This window comes from Stegostoma tigrinum, chromosome 18, assembly GCF_030684315.1.
Source record: "Stegostoma tigrinum isolate sSteTig4 chromosome 18, sSteTig4.hap1, whole genome shotgun sequence".
NCBI lineage: Eukaryota > Metazoa > Chordata > Chondrichthyes > Orectolobiformes > Stegostomatidae > Stegostoma > Stegostoma tigrinum.
The window spans coordinates 47,853,953-47,875,278 of NC_081371.1; the positions used below are offsets into that span (position 1 = coordinate 47,853,953).

Genomic DNA, 21,326 nt, shown 5'->3' on the forward strand with positions numbered 1-21,326 from the left:
CTATTCCTGCTTCTTTTTGGATTAAAGGTTTCCCCTTTGGGGTAATTTCTCACGGGGTGAGCACTATCAGGTTTAATTCTTCACCCAACAGGTTCTACACAGATTAGCTAACTCAAAGACAGCCAATAAAAACCTTCAAAACAGGGGCTGTTTAAATAGGTATTGGAGTTCACAAAAAGTTACCAGAGCTACCTCTGAGCAAATGACAGGAAATCAATTCATAGCGATTCAAGGGTTTGTGACTGTGCCGCGGGGACAGGGCAGGAGGGGATTTGGCTGAACACTCCGAGGAAACCACATTAAGGAAAATTTAGGGGAGGATGAGACAGAATGGGATTTGTTTAAAGAAAACAGCACATTGACTTCTTTACCGAACAACCCCAGTTTTAAAAGATATGATGTCAATGTATTGGAGGCCAAAAATAATTTGCGAAAGACTGCTAAAGTCTATTTTAACTGAACCCATTCCCCTGTTTAGTATTGGGGGTGGGTGGGGGGTCATGGCGTAGGGGAGAGAGCGAGGGAGATGAGAAAGAAGGCAGAGTGGAGGCAGGGATAGATAGTCTCAGGTTTTCTTTTTATAACGTTATTTGGTGTTGCATTAATTTACATCTTTCGGAAAGAAGTCCAATTAAACTACAGAAGATCAAACAGAGGTCTCTTGTTTGCATTTCAACAAAAAGGCACAACAAATTCATTTCACAGAACTGTCTCTAGAAAGAATGGTGTTTCAGTTACAATGAATTGTTTGTGATATGTAAATGATCTGGAGGAATGTGTAGGTGGTCTGATCAGCAAGTTTGCTGATGACACTAAGATTGGTGGAGTAGCTATAGTGAAGGGGACAGTCAGAGATTACAGCAGACCATAGATAAACTGGAGAGTTGGGCAGATAAATGGCAGATGGAGTTCAGTCCAGGGAAATGCGAGGTGATGCATTTTGGAAGATAAAATTCAAGGGCGAACTATACAGTAAACGGAAGAGTCCTAGGGAAAATTGATGGAGAGATCTGGGTGTTCAGGTCTATTGTTCCCTGAAGGCGACAACGCAGGTCAATAGGGTGGTCAAGGCGGCATATGGCATGCTTTCCTTCATTGGGCGAGGTATTGAGTACAAGAGTTGGCAGGTCATGTTGCAGTTGTATAGGACCTCAGTTTGGCCACATTTGGAGTACTGTGTACAGTGTACAGTTCTGGTCACCATATTACAAAAAGGATGTGGATGCACTGGAGAGGGTGCAGAGGAGGTTCACCAGGATGTTGCCTGGTATGGAGGGTGCTAGCTATGAAGAGAGGTTGAGTAGATTAGGATTATTTTCATTACAAAGACAGATGATTGAGGTCTACAAAATCATGAGGGGTATAGACAGGGTGGATAGCAAAAAGCTTCTCTCTCCCTCCCCTCCTCTCCCCTCCCTCCCCTCCTCTCCCCTCCCCCCCCCCCCCTGGCAGAGTGGGGGACTCAATTACTAGGGGGTCATGAGTTCAAAGTGAGGGGTGGAAAGTTTAAGGGAGATATGCATAGGAAGTTCTTTACACAGAGGGTGGTGGGTGCCTGGAACGCGTTGCCAGTGGAGGTGGTAGACGCAGACACGTTAGCGTCTTAAGATATATTTGGACAGGTACAGGGCTGGGCAGGGAGCAAGTGGATACAGGCCGTTAGAAAATAGATGACAGGTTAGATAGAGGATCTTGATCAACGCAGGCTTGGAGGGCCGAAGGGCCTGTTCCTGTGCTGTAGGTTCCTTTGAATGTTGCACGAAAATAATAAGGTTCAATTTCACAGGACTGAGTACTACTTTCTTTTAAAAATAGATTATTCACGGGATGAGGATATTGTTGGCTATTGCTCACCCTAATTGCCCAGAGGATTATTCAGAGTCAACTAGACTAATACCTAATAGTAAAAGGGTCTGGAGTCACATGTAGGCCAGTCATGTATAGGACATTAGTGAACCAGATGGATTATTCCTGACAATCTGCAATCGCTTAATGGTCATCATATGACTCAAATTCCAACTTCAAATTCTGTCGTCACCTGCCATGGCAGGATTCGAATCCAGCTTCCCCAGAACGTTACCTGGGTCTCAGAATTAACAGTTGAGCAATATTTCCACTAGGTTGTCACTTCCCCATGTCCCAACATGCACTACACATACCTCTTTTCATTGCTTTGCTGAAGCCAGAAATTTGCAGATGTCTCCAAGCTAGTACCAGGCTCCTATTGCAATGTTACAAAGGATGGCGCTCCTCCATATCTCTCACTGGACCTGCCCTCTATTATCCTACAGCACACAGCCTAGGCACTCTGTTCAGCACACACTGACAGACTTAGGAGTTGCAGCTTCTGATCAGATGATGAAATCTTTTTGCTCCATGTTTCTGACACCCGAGATAAAACTCTAACAGAAACAGTGTTAATTAACAGGAAATAAGTCACATCATTCCATAACCTATGTGACGTTGCACTTAATGGGGAGGGGATTTTACAGAGAAGGTGCTGAGAGATTTCAATGCTGGAGGAAAATCTAGCATTGTGGTTCATGGGTGACAGTGGCTGCAGCAGGGGAGCACTGTTTAGGATGGAGGGGCTCCCCCTCATTTAAGAATAAAAACGTGATGACATTTCTTCTGAGAGTCATCGACCTCCTGAATATATTCAAGGCTTGGTTTTTGATCAACAAAGAACAAGGTTGTGATAGAGTGGTGGTGGTGGTGGGGGGGGCCTAGTGGTGCAAAATGTAAGAATAGGTGAAAGGGTCACTCAACCTGAAATGTTGACTGATGATTTCTCTTCACAGAAGCTGTCACACCCATTGAGCTTTTCCAGCAACTTCTGTTTTCATTGAGATTAACTGAGTGACTCTTCCAAAGAGCAAGTACTGACACCAAGGCCTGAATGGCTGCCTGTTGCTGTAGGATTCTATGATAGGAAGTAGGCCACTCGAACCACCTTGTTCAGGTCATGGCTGATCTGACTCCACTACTTTGTCGATTTGAAGTCTATCCAACACAGCCTTGCGTACATTCAATAACCCAGCCTTCATAACACCCTAGAGAAAGAAACTCACCTGGAAATCCACTCAATTCTTACAGGTTGAGTCAGCTTTCTACCCAGCTACAAGCCAATGACAGGAACAAGTTGAGCAGTCAGTCCTCTTCTTGTAGTGGTCCCCATGTCTAAACTTATAAAAACCAAGGATAGTGCCCACATTTTTGCACCAAAATTATATAAATGGTGTTGTTCTTCATTAGCAGAGTTCTGTCTCTGTTCTTAAATCTCGCTGCTAACGTTTGACTGGTCAGGGTATATTTCATAAGCTTTGAGATCCTCCGGAAAAATATTAATTCAATTTTCGTGCATTAGAAAGAGGTTAACTCAGAAACCAGCTGCAAGCAAAGTCTCTTTCAGAATTTGCCTTCGTTATTTGTGTCTGCTCAAAATATTCAATTCAGCTTTCCCAAAGATGTGGCGATCTCCAGCATAGCCACTCCTTGTCAGTAAGACTGCTCCCTAATAGCAAAGCTCCCACACCCTTCCCACTCCTACCCCACAACGTGAGATATGCTCTTGACCTTGCTCGGCATTTTCCATACAACAGTTTTAAATTAGGAATGCTCACTCCTATTCTCCAGCCAGACAAAATAGGGAGAAAACAGTCACTCTTCATGATAAATTCCAGCTCCCAAGAACACAGCCACAAGATCTCAGTCCGCTGTGCAGCCCTTTCAACAGTTCAGCACGATAGTGACTCGTGTATTCACATCCCTCAAGACCTCCAGTTAACAGCCACTGATTCAGAATTTATATTTCATCCCCAATCTGGGTGAATCTACACTGTCTGCTCTCACTGCCTTTAATGAGCTTTCTGTAACAGTGAATTATGATCTAGTGTTCTGTATTAATTCATTACTACTTCTCTATGCTTGTGTTCTATGTCACTATTTATAACACTGAACTGAATGTCCCTCTGTCCATATGCAACTTCATTATATTTCTCCTGAACGCATGCTCTTGTTCCCTGTTTTTAACTCCACAACTACATCGCCTTGCACGGGTCCACACTAATTTGCAGTGCTCTGCTGCGTGCCATAAACATGTCCGTTTTCCTGAAATCTTCCACTGTGTCCTACTTGTTTGACAAACCTCCTCCCATCGCTATAATCTCATTCTGGGCTCAGATGCCTATGCCTAAGTAGAAACTAATCAACTGGGCCTGCCTCAGGTTCACTTCCAGTTTTCTACATCCAACATGGTCAAGTCAAATTGGACTTTAGCAAGTTTGAGGCACAGGCTCTTAACCACATTCCCAAAGGCAACGGGCAATAAATACTGGCTTTGTCAGTGACACCCAACTATCACTAAAGAACATTTAAGAAATGACTCCAATTCTGTTTGTGTCACAACTTGCATTTTATACAAGCATCATCATTTCTCGTTCAAAAACTCAGTCCAAATTCACCACGCACATCTATCGCCTTCTTTATTCAACCACAAGAGTAACTTAAATTACTCAGTTACAATTCTGCAGAGTCTTTCATGGAACAAAATCTCCCAAGGTGCTTCCTATAAGCTTTATAAAGCTTACGTCCAACATTAAACCAGGTTATGGGAGATATTAGGACATCTGGTCATGGAGGTAGGTCTTAAACAGCTCAGAGGGACTTCCAGAACATTGAGAAAAGCCTTAAGGGGGCTCCACAATTTTGACCCAGCAACACTGATAATATTTCAAAAAGTCAGGATAGAGTAGGCGCTTCCAAGTATCTGCTAGCCTTATCCTTCTAGGTGATGGAGATCAGGTTTTTGTAAGGTATTGTCAAAGCCGCCTTGGGGAGTTACTGCTGTGAATGTGGTAGATTGAACATGCTGCAGCCACTGTGCTTCGTAGCGAAGGAATTAAATGTTGATAGGTGATAGATGGGGTGCCATTCGAGTGGGCCATTTTGTCCAGTGTCCAGTAAGTGGGGAGTATTCCACACTCGTGAAGTGATATCTTGTAAATGGAGAAAAGACTTTGGAAAGTCAGGTAGCAAAACTGATGAGTGCAGGGATCAAAAGATTCTGGGGTCCTGGAAGCACTTGAGCACTCAAGACTATTGGGCGCCAAGGGCATCAAAGAATGTGGGAATAGAGTGGGGTAGGGGAACCAAGGTAGAAATTTAACCATGGATATTGCTGGATGTGAGTTTGCTCGCTGAGCTGGAAGGTTAGTTTTCAGACGTCGTCACCATTCTAGGTAACATCAGTGAGCCTCTGGTGAAGCACTGGTGTCATGTCCTGCTTTCTATTTATCTGGTTAGGTTTCCTTGGGTTGGTGATGTCATTTCCTGCATTGGTGATGTCATTTCCTGTTCTTTTTCTCAGGGGGTGGTAGATTGATTTGGAGCCAATGTGTTTGTTGATGGAGTTCGGGTTGGAATGCCATGCTTCTAGGAATTCTCGTGTGTGTCTCTGTTTGGCTTGTCCTAGGATGGATGTGTTGTCCCAATCAAATATTGCTGATTGGTAGAACTGGTGGGAGGGGCCAAGTGGAGAATGTCTAAAGATAGCCTAAAGCTTTTGGTACTATTATCTGTTGTGCTCACCCTATGACTTGGGAAACACCACAGGGCTCACGAGGAGAAAGCATTGGCTTTCCTAAGGAGGAGAAAAGCAAATGCTGGCTGCTGGAAAAGGTGGTCAAGTGCACCATCCAGAGTGAAGAATACATTCCAGATGGCATTAAAAAAAGGGAAAATCTGCTGTGAAGTACCTAGAGTTTCTGCTTTTCTTACCTCATTACTGAAAACGATCAGTCGAGACAGATGGAGCTCTGTAAATCAGGTCATTTTAGTGACAAGATCTCTTTGTAGGACTGATCAAGGTGAACACTCACTTGCACCAGACAGTGATGTATAACTGAGGTTAATTTCTTGGCTGGAGGCCCATCTGCTGCCCAGATCATCTCCTCAGGGGGCCACTACTGTTTTTTGAAAGTGCCCAGTTTTAAAATATTTAGTAACGCGGTAGACACATTTAACCCCTTGGGCCTCAAAATGCCCATCTCAAGAGCTATAAGCAATCACTCCCACCTCAACTTCTCTATATTGGTGAAATTACAGAAGCTGAAGAGGACAGTATCAAACCAACCTTGAGTTGGAGTTACAGGCTATACCATAACATATACTAAACAGGGAGCAAAGGAATACATTCAAGGCTGTGTGGCAGCATGGGAGCTCAGCAGTTAACAATGCTGCCTCAGTGCCAGGAACCTGGGTTCAATTCCACCCTCAGGTTACTGTCTGTGTGGAGTTTGCACGTTCTCCCTGTGTCTTTGTGGGTTTCCTCCCACAATCCATGCTAAATTGCCTTTAGTGTTCAGCGATGTGTAGCTTGGAGAAGGGAATGGGTCTGGGTGGGATGGTCTGAGGGGCAGTATGGACTTGTTGGGCCAAAGGGCCTGTTTCCACACCATAGGGATTCTTTGGTTCTTCAAGATGTGTTTACCCCCCACCCCCTGCTCAAATCACACAAGTAATAATTACATTTGTTAAATCCAATATATAGTTACCTGCACACACCCTTGGTCCCAACTTGCATTGACTGGCTTTATTGGCACCAAGGTGGAGGAGTCTGTTTACATTTTAGACAGCAGTAAGATCACAAAGCACAAATGAGATTGCCATCGTTACTGCTGGTTTTCACCAAGGGGAAGAATGAAGGCAGTTTGTTATTTGATGGGTTGGAGGGTGTGACTGGCAAGGCCAGCATCTGTTACCCATCACTGATCACCTTTGAACTACACAACTTGCTCGGCCAATTCAGAGGACAGCTCAGAGTCAGCCACATAGCTGTGGACCTGGATCCATGTGGGGCAGGCCAAGCAAGGATGGCAGATTTCCTTCACTAAAAAGGACACGAGAGGATCAAATGGGTTGTTTATGTCAGGCAATGCTGGGGAAATGAGGGGGGGGGGGGGGGGGGGAGGCAAGGGGGGAGAGGGAGTGTTAATGTTGTGCATCTGGTATGACTGCTTCAGAATCAAGAACTGTCCTTGGGAGTTCTGAAACAATTGGACAACGTTCCCTTGGTGTCTCTCCAGATCCACAACACACACACGTGCACACCCTTTCTAACTTGGTTTACTTATTGTTGTCGTCAAGTGCACCCAAGTACAGTGAAATATTTTGTTTCCAAGCAGTATGGGCGGACCATACAATAAAAAAACTGTGGTACAGATTATATTGCACAGGGCAAGATCAACATTAGTGAGAACGGCATTATTCAAAGTTAAAGAAGTTGTTCCTTACCCTGTTGATGCATGTGTTCAAGCTTCTGTAATTAAAAATTGAATTCAAATTTCACCAGGAGATTTGGTAAATGCAGGAACTCTGGTTACCTCTGTGACGGGACTTGTCAATCCACAAAAGTCCCATTCCTGGATTGCTGAGAGGTTTGCGCTTTCCACTTTCCACTACATCTTTACATAGTCACTCAATGCCACTGACAGAGCATCTGTGCCCAACCACAAACTAAAAAAGAGGCTATCCACCATGACATTTGGGGAAGAAAACTCAAACACAGTCTACAGTATGCCTCCTTTGTGCAAGCTTCCTGAAAATGCCACAAAAAGTTATTTCTAATGCTTTATCACCAGCATGCAGGATTAGCAGATGGAAGAATGTTCCTTGAAATGGGGATGAGTGGAAATTGTGAAAGAACACCATAGTGCAAAATCCCCAGATATTTCTTCAAACAGGGGCAAGTGCAGCAAATGTAGAAAGTTAATACCATAAAAGCACTCTTATACAAATGCAGAATCAGCTTCAAATTCTCACTGGAGCAGCACTGGAATGCCTGTTAGTTCATGCATCACTGCAATGCATGCTCATGCACACACAGCCCAATTTATTTTCGAGTTGCTTTGCTGATTGAACCTGGAATTGAACATTTTGCATTCCTGGTTATTAAACAAAGCGGTGCTGAAATAAACAACAGTGGACTAACTTTTAGAACTTGGCCTGTGAACCAGATTCCAAGAGCAGTGAGACCAGCTATATACATTTTAGAGGTTCAAAAACAAAACGCAGGAAACCTCAAAAAAAACTGTTTCTATTTTGTTTTCAGGCCATCTGAATCCAGCACAGACAACGATACTCCCTTGTGCAGTCTGTGTGACTCGGGTTATAATGCACTGTTCATCACACAGACAGCACAGAAGACCTCAGTACAGTTTCCCTCCACTTGGAGCACTGTCTCACAGAAGGGAGGGTTCGTAAACTAACTCATTATTAAACAGTGCTTTGAATAACCAGGAGATAGGAGAGAAAAGTCCTGCCCAGCCTAGGATTTGGCTCTGAAATGACAAAATTAACTTGAGGTGAAAAAAGTCTAAGCTTTACTGCTGAATGTAATTAGCATCCTTCTCTATTGTCATTTGGTATAGCTCAGAGCTGACCTCATCTTGGTCTCCAGTCTCCATCAGTTTCTCATCCAGCTATCCATTTCCAGTTTCAGCTCACCCCAGCCCCAGACCCAGTCCAGACCCTCAGCTGACACACGCCCCCACCCCCCGACTCCCTGTCTCCCATTTGGAGGTGGGGGAAGGGAAACAAGAAGGTTGTCTGAGCCTGCTGGCCCTTCCAACCCCAGAAAGGAGAGGGGGTCAGTTGTTGAATATATTTAAAGCCAAGATACACAAGTTTTTTTTTCTTAAGTCAAGAAAGCAATGGATGTTAAAGGGGCAAGAACATGCAGTGAGTCAGAGGATTAGCCATGACTATTCTTGAATGGTGGAGCAGGTTCGAGGGGAATGGATGGTCTACTCCTGCTCCTATCTCCTACTCTTAACAGCGGCAGAGCGTGTGGTCAGATTGCAGGAAGTGGCTTCCCCAAGAGACCTGGGTGCTTTCAGCAACACCAGTCTGAGCAGGTACACCAGCAGGGTGGTTAGAAAGTTGCCACAGTTTCAGTTCTGTTAGGAGATCATTCAGTCTTCGACACTTTCACCATCGGCCGGAGGGCAGCTGCAGTATGAAGTTACCACAACATTTACCAAGGCTGAGTATCAAATGGTGCGTCTCTAACCTTTGCAATAACACACCTGCCCTCTCGGTGCAAGTCTCCTGCCATGAGGCAGACCGAATGCTCAGCACAGCTCTGACCGAATTTATCCCAGGTGTGCCACATCTCCTCAGAGCAGCAGGGGCTTTCCAAGCACAGAGAGAGGCATACTCACCTCCTGTAATCAAGGTTCTCAAGATGGGGACTGTTACACAGACGCACAATGGGGCTAGCACTACAACCTCTAAGGGGTGTGGAAACATAGCTAGTCATTGAAAAATAAGTAATGCTGTATTCTACAGACACTGCATTAGATTGACATACAGAAATAAAGTCTTCTCACTATCATACAGTATTTTGGTGAGACTCCAAGATCACTATGCAGTTCTGCTCTCCATATTTTAAAAAAGATTTACTTGCATTGGAGGTGGTGCAGTTAAAGTCCACTAAACTAGTTTCTGGGATGAAAGGGTTGTCCAACAATCAGGAGCAGACTAAACTTGGTTTATATTCTCTGGAGTTTACCAGAGTGAGATGATCTCACCAACAGCAAGGGATTCTGAAGGGATTTAACAGGGTCATCTAAGATGTGGCTTGGAGAATGTAATACGTAGGCAGAGTCTGAGGATAAGGGGCCAATCATCTCAGACTGAGGAGAAATTTCCTCAGAGGGTTGGAAATCTTCATTGTCTGTTAACAGGTTTATAACTGAATGCCCTTAAGGCTGCTGGCAGAGGTCAATGTTTAGTCTCTTAGGGAAAGGAGGGTTGTGGGGAGAGGGCAGTCCCTGAGACAAGATGCCAAATGGTCTGTTCTTCTGCAATATCCTTGCATTTTGTTAAAAAGGTGCTGTACAAATACAAAAAGCACTTCACAGGAATATTAAGACAAGTGGAACATGGAGTCACACAAGGGCTTCAAGGTCAGATGATCTCATTATTGGGGGTGCCTTAAATCAGGAATATTAAGTAATGACACTACACCTGAGGTAGTCCAAAGCTCAGAGTCCAGTCAAGTTAGGGACAACTACAACAGTAAAGTGGTTAAAACAGAGATGCTCAAGAGACCAGGTCTGAAGAAGTGCAGTGATCTCAGGTGGTTGCAGTGCTGAAGGTGATTACAGGGATAAGGCGAGGTCCCATACAGATTTGAAGACAAGGATGAAGATGTTTAAAAAAGGAACCAGAGACTAACAAGCAGAGGGTTATGCAGACCAAATCCCCCAAACACAAGAACAAGTATCACTGACAATGAAGTGAGGTGAGACCTCAAGAATTGCCAAGAGCAGTGACTCCAGGTCCAGACTTTACCATATCTAACTCACCATTAGCTATCTTGACCACTGACTCATTACTTCACCGTTTATTCTATAGATGTACCTCAGCAGTGATACACATCCTGGACAAAGCCCAAGATTTGTCCCAGTTTCTCCAACAGGGCCACTTTGGTAAAGCTTTGATCTGATGCTTAAACAGAGAAAGATAACCATCCAGATTTCAGCCAGACAACACAGGAACAGAGCAAGGCCATTCAGACCAGAGAACCTGCTCCACCATTCGAGACAACTCCATTTGTACAACTTGCTTCCACATCGACGTTTAAACAGCTGATCTCAGGTTTGCATTATTCACTTGAGGCTCATCCTCTGCTGACAAGGTGGCAGAAACTGAGGGTACACAGCGAGGGGTCTGTCTCCAGGCATGCTCACATCACGGCTGCATTAAAATGACATTGCCAGTGTCTGCCAGTGGGTAGGGCTCTCCCACTAGAGCATGCAGGTTTAAGACCCACTTCAAAAAAGCACACACAACACAAGAAAAAAATCCAGATTGACATCCCAAGTGGGTACCATCCCGTTGACAGATCTGTACCAGCAAGCACTACCCCACCCTGGCTGGAGTGCTACTTCCCAGTCAAGGGGACTGCCTGAGATAGGTATAAAAACAGGCCCATCTATAAGAGAAAACAAAGTGAAAAAAGGAAAGGAGAGGAAGAAATAAAGAAACAAGAATAGATGGAGTACAGGAGCCCCAGGCTCAGAAGCTAGACTCTGCCTCCAAACTTGCAATGAATCAGCAGGGGATGGTGTCAACAAGCTTGGGTGACTCAAATTGTGGTCTTAGAAATTGGAGGGGTATCCTAACTTCCCGTGAATCAGCCCACAGAATGGTGAACCAAAAGAATGTTCTAGAAGGAGTGAGCAATTTCTTTCCTGGTTTTGAGCAGAGAATATGAAGTTACTGGGTGATATCACTGTCACTGATATGACATCCTAAATGCAGAGAGAAGTGCTCTATAGCACAGTGCTGCTGGGCAGTTACCGTGTTTCTGTCTGATTACCCACAGGCCAATCCCAACACACATCTAAACCAGGCACACTGTAGCAGTGTGGCAGAAATGCTGTACAGAAAGCTCCAAAAAAAAAACAGGAACGTGGCAGCGGCCTGATCGTCAAATTGAAGAACGCTATTCCACCCATTGGACTTGTGCCGACAGAATCATAGAATCCCTACACAGTGTGGAAGGCAGGCCATTCGGCCCATCGAGTCTACACCAACCCTTTGAAGAGCACCCCACCCAGGCCCTGCCCTACTCTCTCCTTGTAACTCCATATGTCCCATGGCTAACCTATCTAGCCTGCCCATCCCAGGAAACTATGGGCAACTTAGCATGGCCAATCCACCTGATCTGCATACCTTTTAGGCTGTGGGAGAAAACCCAAGCAGACACACGGAGAGCATGCAAACTCCACAAGGACGGTCACCCAAGGCCGGAATTGAACCCGGGTGCCTGGTGTTGAGGCGCAGTAGGGCTGGCCACCGTGCCTCGTATTCGAGCGGCCTTTCCAACGTAGTCCCAGCTTGTCCCCATTCCTGCCAGCAGTGCGGTTTATCTGGAGCAAAGTGTCAGCACTGTGCCTTCTCTGGCAGCCACGGTAACACCAGCACGTCACCCATGTGGTTCTCATTTACTGTTTTTCTCCCACGCAGCCAATAACTTGCAAACTGTAACGCACCCATTCCAGACAAGGCTCAGTTCAACTGAAGTCCAGCTGTTTCGTCACACGCAGGCAGAAAGCAAAAACGTTGTTTGACTATTTCTCTCAACTCTGGACAGTAAAAGTACATTCCTACTTCCTTAGTCTATCTCCCCACCCGCTGGAGTCAATTCATTTATTAACCCTTGCACTCCCCCCACACCTCCCTGACAACATCAAGTTGAAAACTCCAGCCCCCGGCACACTATTCCCTTCTCTTTTGTTGGATATCATTGCATTTGCTGAAAGGGGCTATTGTCTTCAGTCGCATACCTTTCTCAACTGTTTAGTCTGAGATTCTTATCCTCATTAAAGCTGCCGTTCACCTAACAGAACATCTATACAGAACATCTGTGTAACAGATGGCCCCCCAGCTAGTGTTAGCTGAAGGATGTATCTACAGAATGTCAGGGCCCTTTATTGTTCAAACATAGTGGGACACGAGGAGAGGAGATACACGCTCGGTTAGGCTTCACGTCACCTCAAAAAACAAACTCAATAACTGCTGTGGGTATTCGCACAAATACTAAATTCTCACCGGTGTCCAGCAGCTTGGAGACAGAGCTTGCATTGCTATGGCGCCTCTCACCCTCTCGGGATACCCCAAGCCGTGCTGCGCAGTACTGCGCAAGCGTGATCGCTGATCACGTGAATCCGAGCCAATTTCTGCGCAGAAAGAGCAAGCTGACAGTGGGCAGATCATCAAACTGAAGAATGACAGGGCCACAGGAGCTGGCCATTCAACCCATCTTGTCTGTACCAGGTATTTGCAGGATCTATCCAATTAGTCCCAGCGTCGTGCCCTCTCCCCCGCTGCGTAGCCCTGCAAAAATCTTCACCCAATTTGCCTTTGAAAGCGGTCATTGAATCTGCCAGAGTGCAATCCGGTTGACAATATCTGGCTGGGAGAACAAATCTGGTGTCTCCCTGGCTCCTTGCCCAATTTCATACCCTCTGGTTGCTGACCTTCTGTTTTTGTAACCAAATGATTTAAGGATAAAGATAGTGCATCACAGCAAAGATAACTCCAGTGCTCTTTAAATTTGTGCCTTGTGATCCAAGGCATCCACCCAACAGTGCAGACTCAGAACACCTTACGACAGTGCAGCACTCATAACATTGCATTAGAGTGGGTCTCAAACCCCATAAAAAAATTTCAGATGTAGGTACTACCAGTCAGAAAAACTACAGCAATGCAAGAAGGCAGCTCATTACTAGTCCTCTCAAGAGCAATTAGGCATGGGCACTAAATGCTGGCCCAGCCAGCAACAACCACATTCTACATACAATTTAAATGCAATGACTGGATTTTGCAGAGTAGCAGTGATATTCTGCTAGTTATTTCTCCAATTGGCAATGGCTCTAGTCACACACAGACTTGGTTGTATTCCAATCTCAATGTCAGACTGATCAGACAGCATGGGACAGAGCATCACAGTGAGGACACTACAATCCCTGCCAACAACAATGGGTGTAGTTCCAGTTGCTCAATTATAAAAAGGATTTGGAAACATTAGTTCTTTGTGTAGTGTAAGATTTACAAGAATGGTAGCGGAAGTGTGGGAGGATCGCATCAAGGTTGACAGACTGGGTCCCCACTGTCTCGAAAAAAAGAGACACACAGAGGTAACTTAATAACGATCTTTCAAATAATGAAAGTGCAATTAGGAAAACCCATCCAGACAGTGGAGACTGAACTTATACACTGAACATCCATTATTTAGAAACATTACTTCCATGGATGAAGTATCAGAACAGGCAAAGAGTTGGTCAAACTTCACTGGTTTACAGGGGTTGATGGGCAGTTGGAGAAAGCTATTGCTATGAGGCCAAGTAACGCAAATTGGAGCAGTTCTTGAAAGGGCGATGAAGTTAATCAAGTTCAAGTTCAAGTTCATTAGGTCCGGTTTCCCTGGTCATTTCAATACCAGAAGCCAGTCAATCTATTAATTTCAAGCTCTCTTGTGCCCAGGTAGATTGATGCTTAACCAACTGAGCCACCACAAGCGTCAACATCTCCCCTCCCCCCACTGCATCCCAAAACCAGCCCAGCCCGTCCTCACCTCCCTAACCTGTTCTTCCTCTTACCTATCCCCCCCCTCCCACCTCAAGCCACACCTCCATTTCCCACCTACCAACCTCATCCCACCTCGTTGACCTGTCCATCCTCCCCAGACTGACCTATCCCTCCCCACATATACTCTCTATCCATCTTCAGTTCACCTCCCCCTCTCCCCCCCCTATTTAAGAAACGTCTCCCCATCCCCCTCCCTGAAGGGTCTAGGCCTGAAACGTCAGCTTTTGTGCTCCTGAGATGCTGCTGGGCCTGCTGTGTTCATCCAGCCTCACATTTTATTATCTTGTATTCTCCTGCATCTGCAGTTCCCATTATCACTCTTCAATAACGGAGCCCAGTTTTAGCTTTTTCAATCAATGACATGGAAAGTCAATGTTTAATTGCTTGGCAGAGTTGCTAGTACTTCTCATGACGGCTGGTAACAAGTCAATGCACCAGACAGTTTGTGAGGATGTTGTCATTGAGAGTTTATGGTCACTGGGGATACTGTTAGGGTTAAAGTAGAGAACTGATAGGTGATGTGTGGCGTGAAGGTGTCTGCACTGTGAAGGGGTGCAGTCTCCTTATCACTTAAAAGGATTAATGCATGGTGCTTTCAACACATGGCTCCTTCAGTGTACTCCTAAGACAGAAAGGTGAGATTACAGCACACTGGTAACAGTATAATTAACTCATTACCTCAGTCAACGTGGAAAATCATTACAGCCCACTGCAGCTTGCAACTATTAGCCAGACAGCCTTAGCCACAGCAAACTGTCTCCTTCTCACCACCACATCTTACAGCTAAGGACGGGGCTCAGCCTCAGTTCATACGTGACAGATTTTTCCTCGAACTGCTTATTCCACTGTGGAAGACAATATCCTGCTTCTGCCCTTCACACACTTTCAGGTCAAGTGTAGGCAGTGGGGGAGTTTTCAGGACAGTTTGACCATCACTGGTCTATAGACAAAAAGGAGGGAAGATGAAATTGTGGATTTATGGAGGGCACTGAATTTCCAAAACACATCTCAAAAGGGGTGCAAATCAGATTGGAATCGAAAAATAAGTTCAGATTTAGGGAGAAATTTCCAGTGATGAAGGGCAGATGAAGAGAGAAGCATGCACAAGATACCACAAGTGGAGAAAGACTTCTGGGAGGATTATAGGGGTGAAAAGTCACAGCAGGATTTAAATGAAAGCTTTAAATTTGAATTGAGAAAGAAACCAACCAACATAGGTCAGTTGACTAGAGGAAGAAATAGCTACTCAGCTGATTGCATTCTGCCATGTGGCCAACTCTGAACCATCTCAGGCTACAGCGCAGCACCCAGCTTCAGGCAATTTCTGCCACATTTACTAAAGACAACAATGGATAATGTACAATTTACTGCCCTATTTCATCTGAACCATTTTCTTTACCTGGCCAGCTGCCCTGCTTGATTTTTGTTTCCATTTATTCTTTCATGGGATGTCGAAGTCATCTGCAAGGCTCGTATTTGTTGCCCATCTCTAGATTTTGCTTCTTAAGAAGGGACATTAGGATATACGAATTAGGAGCAATCGACCATTCAGCCCCTTAAGCCTGCTCCACCAATAAGATTATAGATGATCTCTTTAGACCATAAAATGTGGGAGCAGAATTAGGCCATTCAGCCCATCAAGTCTGCACTGCCATTATACATTTTTCAATCTCATTCTCTTGCCTTCTCCATGCAACCCTTAAGCCTTTTACTAATCATCTGTCTTAAATACACTGACTTGGCCCCCACAACCTTCTTTGGCAAAGAGTTCCACAGAGTCAGCCTCTGGCTGGTTATTTCACCTTCCTGCCTATCCCCAATAATCTTAGCTCATCAAGACCATCAATTTATGGCTGAGAAGATTCAGAGACCATGGATTTTAGAACAAAATCATATTTGTTTAGTCACCATTACTGACTAGATGTAAAACCCACCAGGCATTCAAACCTGTAGCCCCAGAGAATTAGCCTGGGCCTCTGAATTACTAGATGTGACCATTTGCCTCTTATGATGCCCTTTCAACAGTCCAGAGGTCATGAACTTTAGCAACAGTCACCCAGATGTCAGTGCCAGTGTCCACCAGCTTCCACTGTCCTGGTAAAAACAACCTTAGAGGTGGAAGCTGGTGGTCCTTGTGATGGAAAATGGTATGAAGTGATTTAGACACTGAAGACTCAAGGCTATGGAATGGGTACATGGTGAGACTAAGAGAATTCCTTCAGCTCATCCATGAACCTGGACAAATGAGCAATTGAAATGCCCAAAGTGAAAAGAACACGCACAGATGCTGCCTCCACATGACCAGAGAATGACTAAACAAAAAGCACAAAGGCTCCAAAGAGTGATTTTGAAGAATTTTTAAAAAGGCAGCTACACAGTGTAGAGTTGCTTTGGCAATGCGATATGGAAGAATGCCTGGCAACATGGAGGGATCACTAATACTGGAGCCTTCTAGAACACGGTTCAAGGAAGTAATTGTCCCTAAAAAGTAAAGGGAACAGTGGATATTGGAAATCTGAAACAAAAGCAAGGATTGCTAGAGAAACAGAGGGTCACTGAACACTAAATATTAACACTCTCTCCACAGATACTGCCAGACGTGCCGAATTTCTCCAGCAATTCCTATTTTCCGTTAAGTAATTTTCCCAATACTGCCACAGATGTGTTTTGGCAATTTGATATGAATAACAAAGGCAAAGGCAGTCATTTCATTTGAAGAGAACACAAACAAGCAGTTTTAAGTTTCAGAAATTCAAACTCAGTCACTTAGAACTTTTCAGCTAATAAAACAAAAGCCCAACAGCAAAGTGCCAAACACAAAATTGAGGAACTTACAGGTTACGTATGTGACTAGAGCCACTCAAAACAAAAAAAGGAGCAGAACACGAAAGTGCCTAAATTTACATTTAAAATGAGGAAGCTGTGCAGATTGGATTGTAAGGGTGCAGGGCTTTGTGTTTCCATAATTGACTACTGCATTTCACTCTGCTCCACCTTTGTGGTTTTCTCTGAAGCATGAGTCACCACAGCTTTAACCAGCTTTTCAACAAAGCACCCCACTAGAGTTCTTTTTAGTGGTTCATGCAATGCAGGAGTCCCTGGCCAGGCCAGCATTTATCGTCCATCCCAAATAAGGATCAAACATATTGCTACGGGTCTGGAGTCACAAATACAGAGGCAAGGATGGCCGATTTGCTCCCCTAGAGGGTGTTAGGATGCCATATAGGTTTTATGACAGTCAGCACTGAGATTAGTTTGTTTTGAAAACCCAACTTGGTTGGACATGTTAAGATCCACCTCCTGTACCCTCACGTGCCAAAGTGGGATTTGAACCCGAATCTTCTGGCCTAGAGGCAAGGGCACTACCACTGCACCATACCACCCTGAGGAAGAGTTTTGTTAATACCAGATCAGTGTTAATTAACTGTACACAAATTCAACCAGCTTCCACAACAGGATTTGAACACTTGGTTACAGAACTTGCCTGGTGCTCTAGAACACAAGTGGTGCAACAGTAATACTATCTCCCCACATGCAGACATGTGTCCAGCTGCACCGTGCGAATAAGACAATTGTCAGTGGAAATTTGAATGTTTCACTTCAGATTTCACTTGCTGACTTAGGATGGAGATAATACCTAGGTCTGAAATCAGTAAACTCCTCAAACTGAAAACCCTGAAGCTGAAAATCTCGCTTTTAAAAATAGCATTTTACACAAATACCAGACATCTCAAAAAACTCTGCTTAGCCATTCAGTTTTAAAACTGTTTTCACTGTTGACTGCAGGAAGCATGGCAACTAATTGGCACAGCGAACTCCCACAGTGAAATGACAGTAAATAGAATTCAGTTTACAGATGTTATTTGAGGGATGAGAGCCAGGAAACTGGCTCAGAAATGATGCCATGGGAATTGGTCACTGTCCGGAGCGGGAAGATTTAAAATTTTTTATGCCAGCACATTTTGACAATGCTTTAGGCCTCTTTACTGGAGTGCCAGCCTTGATTTCTGTGCTCACAACAAGTGGGACTTGAACACACCTTGGTTTGTGAACAGCTCTTTTCCTGCCGCTTGTGTTTGGGAGTGGGTAGATGTAGAAGCTCAGTTTACCTCCTACTGTTTCACTGGGATCAGAGGGAGCTGCAAGTACCAGTGAGCTCACTCCCTAAATATTGGCACTAAATTCCTGGGAACATCTCTCGGAATTCCCACCAGGCAGTGCAACCTGCTCCATTCAACTGTGAAATACCCATCAGTTTTCATGGGCATATATTAAAAAGAGTGCAAGTGATATTTGTCCTTCCACTTCAGCAGCTGGCAGCTGCCATATATGTTTGTGAAGAAATGGGTTTAAAGAATTAATTTGACAACAGTGGCTGGCTGGAAAACACTGGTGAGCAGCGATCACCTACAGGCTTGGAAAGCGTGGAGTTAGGAGCCATACCAAATTCCACCTTCCCTTTCAATTTAGTGGCATTTTGCTGAGTCACTATAAACTAGAGGTTCAGGTCCTCCCTGGAGTCCCTTGGTTGGCAGCACTAGCTGTTTCTGAAGGGGGCAGAAGGCAACAGACAGTGTGACATCTTAAACTCACTGCAATGGCAACATTAAGACAGAGCAGCCTCTAGCCACTGTACAAGTTGCCAGACTCCTCCACTCTCTTTTGGGGGGTGTGGGGGGGGGGGGGGGGCGGCACGGTGGGGGGGGTGGTGGTGGTATTGTCACTGGGTTAGTAAGTCCAGGCTCATGTTCAGAACCATTCGCAGCAGTTGAGGGAATTTAAAATTCAATTAACAAAATGCTGGAGTATAAGCTAGTCTCAGTAATAGTCACTATGACAGCCATTGATTGCCATTTTTAGAGAAGGAAAGCTGTTGACTCTAGTGTGGTCCACCAAGCCATTCAGTTCCAGGACAAATCGAGGATAAACAAACACACCAGCCTTGCCAGTGACACCTATATCTCATGAAATAATTAATTTGCAAATCCTGTGTTAACATGGCCCTTGACTGAGATAGCAGATTCATAAAACAAGAGTTGAATTCCATCACCTTCACACAAGACAAGAAGTTGAACTGATAATGTTGGACTCCTCAGTACTTTGACCTCTCCTTCAGCAGGAAGGGTCCAGATAAAGAGACAGTCCCAGCTGATGCAGAGGGTAATGGCATGCAGTAGCTCCCATGGGATAAAAGGGAAATGGTCAGAAAAAAAATTCAGGAAATAATGACGGTTGCCCCACACCCAGGAGCATGAAGTTCATTCAGTGGCATAATATTAAATGGCCCAATCCTACAAGAAAGACTGACCACAAATGGTAGTTCATACCTACTGTGCTCAACAGCAGAGCATTGCTAACCATGAACTTCACCCTCTGGAGGAACCGATCAAAAGAATGACAGATAAAAAAGGTACTGCAGCCCTTTGCAAAACACATGCTAGAACACACACAGGTCTATAATTCCAAAAATAAAACAACAAGCCAGTTAATACATGCACAGCAAGTGACAAAAGCCAGAGAACTACGGCAAGAGGAACAAGGTAAAACGCAGAAGGGGGAAAAAGGAAGAATGATTAGACAGAGGTGTGAAACCAGAACTTTACAACAAAATGGAGAATTTTGTAAGCAGTTTAAAAAGGAACACAGAAAAGGGCTGCACAGAGCTGAAAATGGAAGTCACATGAAGCATGAAAAGGAACAAAATATTATGCTAATATTTTGGCTATGGATTCCATAGAGATGAATGGGGGAGGCAGTTACTGAACTAGTATTCCAGAAATACAGGCCAACACTTTAGGGATATTGAATCAAATCCCATCAGAAACAGATGCAATTTTTATTAAATCTAGAATAAAGATTTTCTATGACAATAGTTGTCAGTAAATATAAAATGGTTCTTACAGATTTCAGGAGGAGAGATTGAGCTGGATTGCTCCCTCAGCACCACCTAGCCAAAGAGGTCGGAAGCATTTGCAACCTTGCCTTTAGTACTGATGTACATTAGTACTAAAAGGCAAGGTTGCAAATGCTTCAGACCTCTTCGGCTAGGTGGTGCTAAGGGAGCAATCCAGCTCAATCTCCTCCTGAAATCTGCAAGATCACAGCTGCCAGTCCTCAAACAAACATACTACAAAGGCTATGGGCTGACACTGTTCCAGCAATAGTGTTCCAGAACTTGCCACAACCAGAGCCAAGCATTTCTAGTGCAGTTACAACACTGGTGCCTACCTAACAATGTGGGAAAACACCCATCCTATGAATCAATCAGTAAAATGAGAGAAGATGCCATCAGTAAGCACCTGCTTAGCAACAACTTGATCAGTGGCACCCAGTTTGGGTTCCACTGGGGCCATTCAGCTCACCTCTGGGATGCTAATGAGATGAAGTGGGAGTGACAGCCTTTGACATCAAGACCATATGATGGAACATGGCATTGGAGAATTGCACCAAAACTGCTGTCAATGGGAAACAAGGGGAAAACTCTCCACTGATTGGAGTCATACTTGGCACATAGGAAGATGGCTATGGTTTCTGGAGGTTAATTATCTCAGCTGCAGTAGCTCCTCAACTGTCCTCATCCCAACCATCTTCAGCTGATTCAATGACTTCCCTCCATAAGGCCAGAAATAAAGATGTTTACTGATGATTGCTAATGTTCAACATCTTTCAACTCATCGGGTACAGAAATAGTCCACATACAGCAAGACCTGGACAATATCCAGGCTTGGACTAAAAAAATGCCCACTATCAATGTCCTGGGAGTTACCACTGACTTGAAACTGAACTGGCCAAATAAAAACAATAGCTACAAGGTCATGTCAGAGGCTAGGAATTCCACAGTGCGTAGTTCACCTCCTGATTCCCCAAAGTCTGTAAGAGGCACATGTCACCATTGTGCTGGAACACTTTCCACTTGCCTGGGTTAGTGTAGCTAACCTGGGGAAGCAATGGCCTAGTGGTATTACAGCTGGACTGTTAATTCAGAGATCTTGATAACATTCTGGGGAAACAGGCTCAAAATCCCGCCACAGCAGACAGTGGAGTTCAAATTCAATAAATATCTGGAATTAAGAATCTAATGATGACCAATGAATCCATTGTCGATTGTCAGAAAAACCCACCTGGTTCACTAATGTCCTTTAGGGAAGGAAACTGCCATCTTTACC

General features: G+C 44.5%; 1 protein-coding gene across 2 annotated transcripts in view; it reads right to left on the reverse strand.

The window, feature by feature from the left end:
* Positions 1 to 21,326, reverse strand: part of btbd11b (BTB (POZ) domain containing 11b) — a 99,647-nt gene that overhangs the window by 49,832 nt on the left and 28,489 nt on the right. Inside the window, exon 1 of one of the 2 annotated variants that reach the window (XM_059652515.1) lies at positions 11,743 to 12,051. The exons of the other annotated variant lie outside the window; for it this stretch is intronic. The gene's annotated coding sequence lies outside the window, so the exon portion shown is untranslated. Of the gene's footprint in view, positions 1 to 11,742; positions 12,052 to 21,326 lie in introns of those variants that run through there. 2 annotated transcript variants of the gene reach the window in all.